The sequence below is a fragment of the Protopterus annectens genome, chromosome 6.part0 (genome assembly GCF_019279795.1).
Source record: "Protopterus annectens isolate FY-2018-M chromosome 6.part0, PAN1.0, whole genome shotgun sequence".
Lineage (NCBI taxonomy): Eukaryota > Metazoa > Chordata > Ceratodontiformes > Protopteridae > Protopterus > Protopterus annectens.
The window spans coordinates 1,209,617,814-1,209,632,133 of record NC_056737.1 but is presented as its reverse complement, the minus strand read 5'-3'; positions in this window follow the sequence as shown (position 1 = coordinate 1,209,632,133).

Here is a 14,320-nt window from a genome sequence, read left to right as displayed (position 1 = left end):
GGCAATGACATTGAGCAGGGAAGTGTGGCTACTGCGGCTTCAGCACCTGTTGAGTCTGGCCATAGCCAAACTATTGGTGAGATGCCATGCAGGATGGTTGATAGAGTGCTTGAAGGGGGCTTGTCCCTCCTCCACCTGGTGCAGGTGTCTCTTCCCATGTCACACAATATACATTTAAGACATTCATGGAGTCAAAGACATGTTCAGAAAGGTGCTCCTGACAAATGCTCAGTGTTGTGGATTTGGTACAGTATGACATGAGTGACTGCCTCCACCATGTTACGGATTCACTGGATTGGAGGAATGACATACTGGAATGAGAAGTGTCTGTGATGGGCTGAAGGGTGACTGTCATGGAAAGAGCAGTGTCTGTGATGAACCATCTACTGGGAGGGGAATGGCATTGTCATGGGCATAGGTCAGTCATAAGATTTGCTGACAGCCAATGTGGCCATTCCCAATCACCCTATTGTAGTGGAAGTACTTCCAATGGTCCATCAGTGAGTATGATGTCCTCACCCAGATGTGGCAGGCCATGAGGTTGTGGTCTTCATCATTCCTGTGAGGGGAGCACATCCAGCAGACATTCGTCAAGCTCAGGTAGTATCATTCTATTTGACCTTGTGCGTGGAGGAGCCAGTGCAACTCCTGGCAGAGCCAGTTCTTATGGTTGAGGCAACAACAATGAACTGTGACCTCTAATATGCATGACTCACACCTGTCCAATATACCATGATGTAGAGCTAGCACTGAGCTTGGCTGTGTTCCTACTGACTGTCACACACCACTTTCACATGGAGGACCCCTAAATACACGCACACACACACACACACACACACACAAACACACACACACACACACACACACACACACACACACACACACACACACACACACACACACACACACACACACACACTTCCTGCCTGTTTCCCTTCCTCCCTTGCAAACACCTTTTGTGTTAGCCTAGGCCTCCTGCCCCGCAGCACCCTGTGCAGGTTATGATAACTGTGCCATATCACTGTTTTCTCTCTTTTAGATTCAAGGATACAAAAACTTTGTGTCTGATGCACAGGGTGCATAGCTACATTAATGTCTAGTATATCTACATTTGTGTTGTTGAACTGATAATTGTACCTGTCACTTATATTTGCCTTGCCAAATGAAACAGTGGATAGTATCATCATGTCAGTACTTTATAGTGTGGATAGTATCATCATGTCAGTACTGTATAGTGTGGATAGTATCATCATGTCAGTACTTTCTTGTGTGGATAGTATCATCATGTCAGTACTTTATAGTCTGGATAGTATCATCATGTCAGTACTTTACAGTGTGGATAGTATCATCATGTCAGTACTTTATAGTGTGGATAGTATCATCATGTCAGTACTTTACAGTGTGGATAGTATCATCATGTCAGTACTTTATAGTGTGGATAGTATCATCATGTCAGTACTGTATAGTGTGGATAGTATAATCATGTCAGTACTTTCTTGTGTGGATAGTATCATCATGTCAGTACTTTATAGTCTGGATAGTATCATCATGTCAGTACTTTCTAGTGTGGATAGTATCATCATGTCAGTACTTTCTAGTGTGGATAGTATCATCATGTCAGTACTTTAAAGTGTGGATAGTATCATCATGTCAGTACTTTATAGTGTGGATAGTATCATCATGTCAGTACTTTCTAGTGTGGATAGTATCATCATGTCAGAACTTTACAGTGTGGACAGTATCATCATGTCAGTACTTTATAGTGTGGACAGCATCATCATGTCAGTACTTTATAGTGTGGATAGTATCATCATGTCAGTACTTTATAGTGTGGATAGTATCATCATGTCAGTACTTTCTAGTGTGGATAGCATCATCATGTCAGTACTTTCTTGTGTGGATAGTATCATCATGTCAGTACTTTCTAGTGTGGATAGTATCATCATGTCAGTACTTTCTAGTGTGGATAGCATCATCATTTCAGTACTTTAAAGTGTGGATAGTATCATCATGTCAGTACTTTATAGTGTGGATAGTATCATCATGTCAGTACTTTATAGTGTGGATAGTATCATCATGTCAGTACTTTATAGTGTGGATAGCATCATCATGTCAGTACTTTCTAGTGTGGATAGTATCATCATGTCAGTACTTTACAGTGTGGATAGTATCATCATGTCAGTACTTTATAGTGTGGATAGTATCATCATGTCAGTACTTTACAGTGTGGATAGTATCATCATGTCAGTACTTTATAGTGTGGATAGTATCATCATGTCAGTACTGTATAGTGTGGATAGTATCATCATGTCAGTACTTTCTTGTGTGGATAGTATCATCATGTCAGTACTTTATAGTCTGGATAGTATCATCATGTCAGTACTTTCTAGTGTGGATAGTATCATCATGTCAGTACTTTCTAGTGTGGATAGTATCATCATGTCAGTACTTTAAAGTGTGGATAGTATCATCATGTCAGTACTTTCTAGTGTGGATAGTATCATCATGTCAGTACTTTCTAGTGTGGATAGTATCATCATGTCAGAACTTTACAGTGTGGACAGTATCATCATGTCAGTACTTTATAGTGTGGACAGCATCATCATGTCAGTACTTTATAGTGTGGATAGTATCATCATGTCAGTACTTTATAGTGTGGATAGTATCATCATGTCAGTACTTTCTAGTGTGGATAGCATCATCATGTCAGTACTTTCTTGTGTGGATAGTATCATCATGTCAGTACTTTCTAGTGTGGATAGTATCATCATGTCAGTACTTTCTAGTGTGGATAGCATCATCATTTCAGTACTTCAAAGTGTGGATAGTATCATCATGTCAGTACTTTATAGTGTGGATAGTATCATCATGTCAGTACTTTCTAGTGTGGATAGTATCATCATGTCAGTACTTTATAGTGTGGATAGCATCATCATGTCAGTACTTTATAGTGTGGATAGTATCATCATGTCAGTACTTTCTAGTGTGGATAGTATCATCATGTCAGGACTTTCTAGTGTGGATAGTATCATCATGTCAGTACTTTCTAGTGTGGATAGCTCATCAGTCAGTACTTTATAGTGTGGATAGTATCATCATGTCAGTACTTTCTAGTGTGGATAGTATCATCATGTCAGTACTTTATAGTGTGGATAGTATCATCATGTCAGTACTTTCTAGTGTGGATAGTATCATCATGTCAGTACTTTCTTGTGTGGATAGCATCATCATGTCAGTACTTTCTAGTGTATTCTCTTGTAAGTGTTGTGAAGGCAGAAATGGCAATGCATGTCATTACTTTACAACCTTTCTCTTTAATGTGTTCCAGTACATATGTATGGTACATATCATAACATATGCCATCACATTCAGATCTCAGGATTGTATGACAGCACTGTAGTCAAACTCATCAGAACAGTTATACAGTATAATGCTCTCTCTTCCATGAACCTCACTAGACAGATGCAGCAGCTGGACTTACCACAGGGCTTTCTCATCAAGATGGCACAGGGTTTACTAACCATGACATGATGTATTTGAGTAGATTAAAGGACAAGTCACTGTCATCTGTCTGATATTGCATTTAATTGTAACTGTCATTCTAAGCATATTACTTTTGGTTTAAGCACTTGGGCTTCAGGCTAGTTGTCTTACATTAAGAAGGTTTGTAGTCTACACTCTTCTGGGAGGAAACAATAACCTTTGCCCCTCTGGAGGATAGCATACACTCTTCTAAGCTGGGAATTGCTGGTTAGAGGCTTATTGTGTCTGCTATTCTGAAAGTGCGTTAGTTCTTGTTTAAGCACTTGGGTTCCAGGCCACTTATTTCACACTAGGAAGTTCTGTTGTCTATGCTCTTGTTGGAGTATTCTACTGAATTGTTGCTTTATTTAAACTGCTTGTTCTTCTTCTGATTGCAATTTTCTACATTTTGGATTTCTAGTACTTCTGCATTTTATAGCATAGGCTCGATTTGGGCTTGCTGCATCTAGACTCTTTGGTATTATTGGAGCACTAAAACCAGCCCTCTTGTGTTAAGAAGCCCCCACTGCATCCTTTTGGCAGAACTGTGCATTGAAGAACCCATCTGAGTTGGGGATTGCTGGAATAAGGCTCACTTTTTACCTTTCCCTGCGTTTACTTTTTTAAAATAGTTTAACTTTGCTTATATTCCAATGTTGTGTTTTGCTGGGTTTGCACTCAGTTTACAGTAGCTGCTCAGAGCTTGCACTGCTGCCCTGCGAGCAACTTAGTTATGCATTATGAAACATTGACACATTTTTGTAACCCTAGCCCTCCATAGAATAGACACATTTTGTCAATCTTACACCAAAACCTGGCCCATTAGCCCACTCTCCAGTAGTTAATACAATATATATACCTTCCATAACTGGGAAAACTACTCATGTACCAACATCTTTGCCCAACGGTTCTTGGAATTCATAAATTCCAATGCCCTGGATCAACTAATCCATAGTCCCACCAGAGGCTCCAATATCCTAGACCTGGTCAGTACCAACATGGGAAATCAATGCTCCACACCTATGGTCACCCCCTCGTTAGTCAGGTCTGACCATAAGCTAATCACCCTTAACATCCACATCCCACCTCCAATCCCAGTAAGGAAACCTCCATAAAAAACTTCTCCAAAGCCAACTTCATGCTACTCAAGTCAGAAGTGACAAACTTCATGACACCCATGCAGATGGGAACTGAAAGATCAACTGCTGAATCCTACACTGAGGCACTGTACGAGCACATCCACTCATGCATGAATCGTGCCATCCCAAATAGAACCAAGATGCTCTCATCCAAAAAAAGGAAGCCAATCTGGTGGTTCCCTGCCATAAACAAACTTTACAACAAAAGGAAGAAACTGTTGCAAAAAAAGAGCAAAATCCCAGGATGCAAAAAACTCCCTTACCAGCCTCAGTAAGAAACTGAGATCCCTCAAAAAATCCTCCAAAGCTAGTTATGAAAATAAAATTGCCAAAGATTCCAAAGACAACCATAAGGCATTCTATAACTATATCAAGAATTTAAATGGCAATGCTCAGATCTGCTCTGAGCTAAAACAGAATGGCATTAAATATACTGATCCCATGGATATTGCCAATATCCTGGCAGATCGATTCAGTGCCAACTTCACCCCCCTCTCACCCCCTAAATGGCCCATCTCAATACCGGAAGATTGCCAAATTCCAGTAATAACGGCCACACAGGTAAAAAACGCACTGTCCAAAGCTAAGAATACAGCATCCATGGGACCAGATGACATCCTGAACTGTGTACTACCTGAACTACAATATGAACTGGCACCTCACCTAAGTGTCATGTTTAATCATAGCCTCACCTCAGATTTCGTGCCCACTGAGTGGCACAGAGCTACAGTTATCCCACTCCACAAGGGGGGATCCACCTTGGATCCCGGAAACTACCTTCCTATCAGTCTGACAAGCCTTATCTGCAAGGCCATGGAGCATATTATTATGGAACTTATAAACAAAAACATTGACAAACTTCAAACACTGGACCCCACCCAGTTTGGGTTCGTGAAGGGCCAATCTTGTCTCCTGAACCTGATTGACTTCTTCAAATCAGTCTCCAGAGCCATGGACAAGGGTAAGGTGGTCCACACAACCTATCTAGACCTTGCCAAGGCCTTTGACATCATCCCCCACTCTGGAATCATAGATAAACTTACTAAGCTAGACATTAATCCCTATGTCACCCAATGGGTTGCTAACTGGCTTACTGATAGAAACCACACTGTAAAAGTAGCTGACTCCAAATCCAGCTCCAGACAAGTGACAAGTGGAGTACCTCAGGGTTCAGTCCTGGGACTGCTCTTGTTTGGCATCTACTTCTCTGAAGTACAGGCTAACACTAAGGGACTCTGGCTAACAAAGTTCACAGATGACTGCAAACTGGGAGCCATTATTGAATCCCCAAATGATGTGGATACTCTACAAAAGGGCCTTACAGAAACAGATACCTGGTGCCAGAGCCATGGCCTCAAACTCAATGCCAAGAAATATATAGTTATCCCCTTTAGGAAAAAACATGTATCTGTGAATTACCATATAGGTGGCAGTACACTAAACACCGAAAGTGTGATAAGAGACTTAGGGACACAGGTGGACAGTGGTCTCACCTTCGATAACCACATCGCCACAACAGTCAGGAAATCCTTCTATGTGGCACACCTCATCACTAAGGGCTTTTCATCCAGAAAAATGGAGGTCATTGTCCCACTGTACTCATCCCTCATTAGACCCATTATAGAATACAATGCCCTGTTTGGTATGTACCTCTCAAGACATCTGCAACAACTGGAAAGGCCGCAGAAATACCTCACTAAAAGAATCACAGGCCTAAAGAAGATACCCTATGCTGACCGCCTTAAAAAACTCCAGCTATACTCTGTCGCATATTGTCTACTCAGAGGTGATCTCTGCTTAACATACAAGGCCATGTCAAACCCAGAGCTGTTGGACATGCTACACTTAAAGAAATCCCAATCCCTCAGAGCCACATGCTCCAGGGATCTAAACCTTGTCATCACAATAAACAAAACGTGCTGGAGGGATAGGTTCCTGACCCAGAGACTCCCCCGACTCTGGAATAGATTGACCATACATGTCAAGCAGAGTGCTTCTTTGGCCTTCTTCAAAAGGAACCTTGACGATTGGATGGGAGAAAGGAAATTCACCCCAAGGATCACGTCAGTCGCCCTGCTAGACAGGGGTCCAGGGAAGTAAATAGTGTGGGAAGAAATAGCCAGGGAATTGTTATGGCTAGGCTTGTATAGGCCCTAGGGCTGAAAGCCTAGTACCAACCTATGAACCTATGAACCTATAATGGACAGCCATTTTCCCACCATTTATCCAGGCAGCCTGATTTACATGAGTATCCTGAGGTAACATAGCAATTGTCTTATGTATACTGACAACCAGTTTCTGCTAAAACAAACTAATGCAACATGTGAAAGCTGTGTCTGTACTATAAATTTGTAATCAATTCTCTCACATAACAACAAACCAGAAATCAAACATGTTGTCAGCACACATAATTCACCTCTTGCATATAACATTGATGAGGGGAAGGTGGTCCACACAGCCTACCTGGACCTCGCAAAAGCCTTCGATACAATACCCCACTCGGGCATTATAGATAAGCTCACCAGCTTAAATATAAACCCCCATGTCACTAGATGGGTTGCAAACTGGCTCAAGGACAGAACCCACATGGTTAGAATTGCTGGAGCCATGTCAGACTCCAAACCAGTTACAAGTGGCATCCCACAAGGCTCAGTCCTGGGACCTCTCTTGTTCGGTATATATTTCTCGGAGGTACAGGCAAACACGGAAGGACTGTGGCTGATCAAGTTCGCAGATGACTGCAAACTGGGCACCATAATCAACTCTCCAGCCGACACAAGCATCCTCCAAAAGGGCCTCATAGAAACAGACAACTGGTGCCAGAGCCATGGCCTCAAGCTAAACTCCAAAAAGTGTATAGTCATCCCCTTTGGCAAAAACAAAGTGCCCACAGATTACCACATAGGTGGTAATCCATTAAGTACAGAAGAAGTAATTAGGGACCTGGGGACCCAAGTTGATAGCAATCTCTCATTTGACAACCACGTGGCCAAAGTGGTTAGAAAAACATTTTATATAGCCCACCTAATCATGAAGGGATTCACATCTAGATCAGGGGAGGTCATCATGCCTCTTTACTCATCCCTCATCAGGCCCATAATTGAGTACAATGCCCCTTTTGGGATGTACCTTACCAGACACCAGCAGCAACTGGAAAGACACCAAAAGTACCTCACCAAGAGGATCAAAGGGCTCAAACAGATGCCATATGCTGCCCGGTTAAAGAAACTCCAGCTCTACTCAGTGGCATACCACCTGCTCAGAGGCAATCTGTGGCTGATGTATAAATCCATGTCCAACCCAGAATTAATGGACATGCTGCACCTCAGAAAATCCAAATCCCATCGAGCTACGCGTTCGAGAGACTTGAACCTCAGCACTGAAATAAATAGGACATGCTGGAGGGACAGATTCATAACCCAGAGGCTCCCTTCACTCTGGAATAAAATCCCAGACCAGGTCAGGCAGAGTCCCTCATTGACTCTCTTCAAGAGGAATCTTGATGAGTGGATGTGAGATCGTAGGTTTACCCCAGGTATCATTTCTGTGTCACTGTTAGACAGAGGCACAGTATACTAACCTCGAAAAAGGGAATAGCAAAATTAATTTAAAATGGGTGGCGAAAGCCAAACACACTCTGGCTAGGCTTATAAATGCCCTAGGGCAGATAGCCTAGTATGAACCTATGAACCTATGAACCTATGGACAAGTTCACAACACATAAATGCACAAACGCAGAGGTACTCACTAGAAACCTTAACTAAACATCAGAGACCTCCCAAGTGAAAACCTACTACATGCAGTACAGCCCAACAGAATCCACTACACATAACACATGTCTCAGTCAATAAGCCACTTAGGCAAAACTCCTCAAAATCAAATGTCTTGTTCATAAGCAACTCCATAGTGAGACACATAGATGCCCCCCTTGCCAGAAAGGTCGCAGTCAGCTGCCTGTCAGGTGCCAGGGTTTGTCAGATCATGCACACACTCAAGTCTGTCAACAACAAATACCGTTATGACTCTGTCATAGTCCATGTTGCAGTGAATGACTGGAGTCATACCTCACTGCACTGTTTGAAGGTGCTTGCCTTCCCCATAGTGGCCTTTTTAGGCAATGTAAGAACAACTAAATTTTCAGCATAAAATAATCCACTAGAGACAAACCGAAGGTTATGCTACTTAATGCAAGGAGTGTAAATCTGGAACTGCACTCACTGAAAGAACTCCTTACCTTGTAAGATGCCCATGTCTGTGCAGTCACACAGACATGGTTCAAGGCCATAGAGGGCCCCCTGGCCATGTAAGGCTACAATGCCTTCCACACATTCAGACATTAAAACAAGCATGAAAGAAGCAAAGGTGGAGGTGTATACATCTTCATTAAAGACAAACACACAGCAAGACTGATCAATGAATACAACTCTGTAGTGCTACTCCAATTCCAACTAACTGTATGGAAACCCCCCTTCCATATCATTGCTAGCTACAGGTCCCCCACCATAAACCATGAGTACTACCCTGTCTACTTGGACCTACTTGAGTCACTCACTATACAGCCAAACACCTTTGTCATGTGTGATTTCAACTATCCTACCATCAATTTGGAGTCGTATATGTGCACAAACATGCTCACCCTAAATTTTCTGGACTTTGTTAATACACATGTTGTGTAACAGTTTGCACCTTCACGAGGGGCTTGAATGTCCTAGACTTAGTACTCACTAATATAGTCACTCTCTGCACTAACTCCTGTGTGTTGGCCCCCCTGGTCAGGTCAGACCACAATTCAGTCTCATTCACATTCACACTCATAACCGACATCCCCTCAAGAGCAGAAAGGAAGAAACATTTATCCAAAGCAAACTATAGCCTCTTGACTGATGACATAAATAGTTGCCTCCCCCCTGCTAACAGTATCAACAATAACTAATATACAGAGGTGTACACAAATGACCTGTATAAACACCTATAGAAATGTATAGAATCAGCTGAATGTGAATGGATCAAAACAAGATCTGCACAGAAAACAAACCACCTTGGTGGCCATCAAGCATACGCGGTTATACAATAAGTGGAAGAAAGTAATGTTTAAGAACAAGAGGAAACTAACTTAGCAGAGGAAGGGCACCCTCCACAGCTTGAACAAGGAAATTAGCTATCTTGTAAAGTCCTCTAAAGCCATGTATGAACCTAAACTAGCATCTGTAGCTAAAGATAATTAGGAGGCATTATTTAGCTACATCAAATATCTAAAAGTGAAGGGCCAGCTTTGTGCCAAACTAGTAGTGGATGGATGGTACCACTCATATTGACCATGAGAACATTTAAGAACAAACTTTACCCACTGTCCCCACCAGAAATACCCCAAAGCATACCTCTCACCAGTCCTCTACCTAGTATCTACAAAGAGCAGGTCATAACTGCACTCTCCAGGGGCAGAAAAACAGCCTCTATGGGACTGGATAACATCCCAGGCTGCCTACTAAATGGTTTGAAACAGGACCAGTGGAAACAGTTGGCATCCTCTTCAACTGCAGTGTAAGCACAAGCTTTGTCCCACCAGAGTAGAACACAGCAACAGTAATTCCTTTGCACAAAATGGGTTTGTCAACCAACCCTGGGAACTATAGATCCATAAGCCTCACCAGCCGTATCTGCCAGGCCATGGAGAAAATAATCACGGACCTTATCAATAAAGGCATAGATGACCTTCAAACTGCTGTCTCAAAACAATTTGGCTTTGTTAAACATATATTATGCTTATTATATCCTGGTGGTTGACTTTGAGAATGTCGCCAAAGCCCTGGATGAAGGCAAACACTACATACAGTATATCTTGACTTAGCCAAGGCTTTTGACACAATCTCCCACTCAGGCATCATTGATAAACTCACCCAGCTGGGAATTAACCCATATGTCACTAGAGTGGTAGCCAACTGAATCAGAAACAGAACACATACAGTCAAATTTGGGGATTCCACCTCTAACATCAGCCAGTTGCCACTGTTGTACCACAAGGACTTGTGCTGGGTCCCCTGCTGTTTGCAATGTATATCTCAGATGTCCAGGGTAAAATATATGACCTGTGGCTTACCATATTCCAAATGACTGCAAACTGGGTACAATCACTGAGTTCCCCCAACAATGTTGACATGCTACAAAAAGGACTTACACAGACAAAAGACTAGTGCCAAAGTCACAGGCTCAAAATAAATGCTAAATAATGTGTTATCATCCCTTACAGGCAAGTGGAAGTCCCTCCACATTACAATAGTAACAGTACCCCCTTAGCTGAAACTCTGTGGTGAGAGATTTAGGAACACAGGTTGATAACACCTTTAACAGCAATCACCATGTGTCCACAGTGGTAAAGAAGGCCTTCTAAGTTGCACATCTCATATGTAAGTGCATCGCATCCAGAGCTAAGGATGTTATAACTCCTCTGTACTCAACCCTCATCAGACCACTAATAGAGTACAATGCTCCCTTGTGCATGTACCTCACCAGACATCTGCAGTAGCTGGAGAGACCTCAAAGGTTTCTCACCAAGGCAAATCAATGCTAGCAACACATGATGTGCATAGACAGACTGAAGGCTCTATCACTGCACTCAGTATCTTATAGGCTGATGAAGGGCGACTTGTGCCTGGCCTGCAGACCAGTCTCAGACCCTGGCCTAATAGAAATTCTGCACATCCACAAGTCACACGGGACAAGATTCACCCACTCCAGGGATCTTAACCTAGCCTGCAACATTAACAGGACATGCTGGAGTGACAGATATGTCTCCCAAAAATTGCCACTCCTCTGGAAAAAAAAATCTCAATTTGAATAAAACAGAGCTTCTCAATGACCCTATTTAAGAGTAACTTAGTCAACTGGATGGGAGAACATAAATTTACCCTGGGTGTGTCACCCATGTCTCTCTTGGATAAGGGCAGTTGGTGATCATACACTTGCACTACAAATATAGACCATACAAGCTGGTCAATAGGGGAACAATGGAATAACATGGTTAGGCTTATAAGGGCCCTAGGGCCAATAACCTAGTAACATCCTATGAACCTAAGGTGACATCTGCGTGGGCTCTAGGCCAGTGTCTGATCCTGCCTGGTGGGATGGTTGTATATGCAATAATCTGATATAGCTGTCTGAGCATGTGGTGGTACATCAGCATTGTCTGTTGAGCATGTGTTGATAACAGTGTCCTGCATGCTGTTGTAAAAGTATCTATGTAATGTCAAGTAACATCTCACACAGACACACACACACACACACACACACACACACACACACACACACACACACACACACAATCATACAGTTGAGTGTAGTGAGAACAGAACCCCTTCCTATGTGTTTAGACTACAGAACACAGTACTACACACAAGTACCAAGGCATAAGTCTGACTTTTACATGGCTGCAGGTTAAGTTATGGCAGATGACGTCAACAGACCATGTGGGGGCCAACATGTTGGGAGGCCTGCATAGGCACATAGATTCATAGGTTTATATGAGGCTAGTAGCCTGACTGTACACTGTGCCCTAGGTGTGTAGAGGCCTAGCTGTGTAAAAACACATGTACCCTTATTGTGCAGAGTTGGATGTTTGGGTTTAGCACAGCAAGGTTGTCAGCATCACCGACTGGCCTTTTCCATTAGGGAGCATGCAACATTATATATTACACTTTGTAGTGTGGTTGAAATATGTGTGTCTAAAATATTGAGGCACAGAAAGAGTGGTCACTCCGGTCTCCCTACAAGGCCTTTTGGACAATTTCCTGAAATAGGAAATTCATCTGGAATCACCCAGAATGTGTTGAATTTATCTAAGACTATATTAACGGATGAGCAGGTTGCACTGTTGAATAAAGGTTTGAACTTTATTCCTTCTTTCTTTAGTCAAGAATATCACATAGTACAGGATTTGCATGATTTTTGTAGGATGCTAAATTTGAGGCTGTTTTTTGAGAATGACAGGTCAGAATCATCTGAGGACTTCCGTTTTGGCAAGTCTTCCTTTCAACCCCTATGAGCAAACATCTATTTTATGGACTCCATTTTGAGGGATATTCATTTCCAAAATATGGGACACATTATGCTGGCTAGTAATCTATCGGATGATGATAGGATAGCTTTGAATACCTTGTGTGAAAATAAGGAAATAGTTATTGTCCCCGCTGATAAGGGAGGTGCAGTTGTGGTTTGGAACACTGCGGACTATATTCATGAAGGGCTAACTCAATTGTCAGATGTCAAGTGCTATATGCACATGTCTATAGATCCCACACCAGTATTTAAGGATGAGATAGATGCCTTTTTGCAGTTGGCCTTTGAGGAAGGCATTATTAACAAGAAGTGCTTGGACTCACTTAAAGTGTCTGAACCATCTAAACAGATACTATATCTTTTACCCAAAATTCACAAGTCCTTGGAAAATCCACCGGGTAGACCCATAGTATCTGGAATAGGCTCTCTGACTGAACCCCTTTCAGCCTTTCTTACTAAATATCTTAAACCCTTGTTGGGACACATTAGATCTAGATTGCAGGATACCACACAGTTTCTACAGTTAATTAGGAAATCCAATTGGAACCTGAGTGGTACTTATGTACCTTGGATGTAAAATCACTATATACAAGTATACCCCATTGGTGGTCTCCAATCTTTACAATATTGGTTGGAAAGGGTAAATCTTTATTCATCGATTTAACACCCTTTTGATTTGTATGTCCGAGCATGTGTTGAATAAGAATGTCCTGTACTTCCAGGGCCAATGTTATTGGCAGCTTCAAGGAACAGCTATGGGGCATCTTTTGCCCCATATATGCTGACCTTTTCATGGCCTATGTTGAGGAATTCTTGATCTATGACTTATCACATAACATTTTTCAGGTGGAAATGGATATGTGGAGACGTTATCTGACGACTGCTGGTTGGTGTGGCGGGCTGATGCTGGATACTTGCAAGAATTTGTTGAATATCTAAATGATAATGTCTGGGAATTGAATTTTCTGTGACATCCGATAAAAATTCTATAAACTTTTTGGATGTCACAGTATATAGAACAGACAATACTCTGTCTCTGAGGGTTTTCGCAAGTATCCAGTATAACACCTTATTACATCGTCAAGTTTACATCCCGTCACACAATCAGGAGTATTCCAATATCCCAATTTATCCAAAGCGTCTCAGTTCCAACATGGAGGAATACCAATTGGCTAGTAGGGATCTCAGTCAGAGGTTTATTAATAGGGGATATGATGAATTTGATGTTGTTTCTGCTCAGAATAGAGCCAATCGTCTTGTGAGGGACGATCTATTGCAATATCAGGATAAAAATAAAAACAAAAACCAAGCTTCCCATAAATGTGTCAGGTTTGTCACTACATACAGCAGAAATATCAATATGATTAGAAACATCATTAATAAACATTGGAACATTTTGTTGGCCAATGACAAAAGTGTTTTGGGACCCCGTTGCCTTTTCTCATATAAACGTGGTAAGACCCTAGGTTCCTATTTTTCACATTTTAAACATATGGCCAGTGGGGGAACTATTCACAAACAACTGACACTTTATGGTGATGAACTTATTGGGTCATTCCCCTGTGGCCACTGTGGGTCTTGTCAATATATGTTAAAATCCAAGGCAT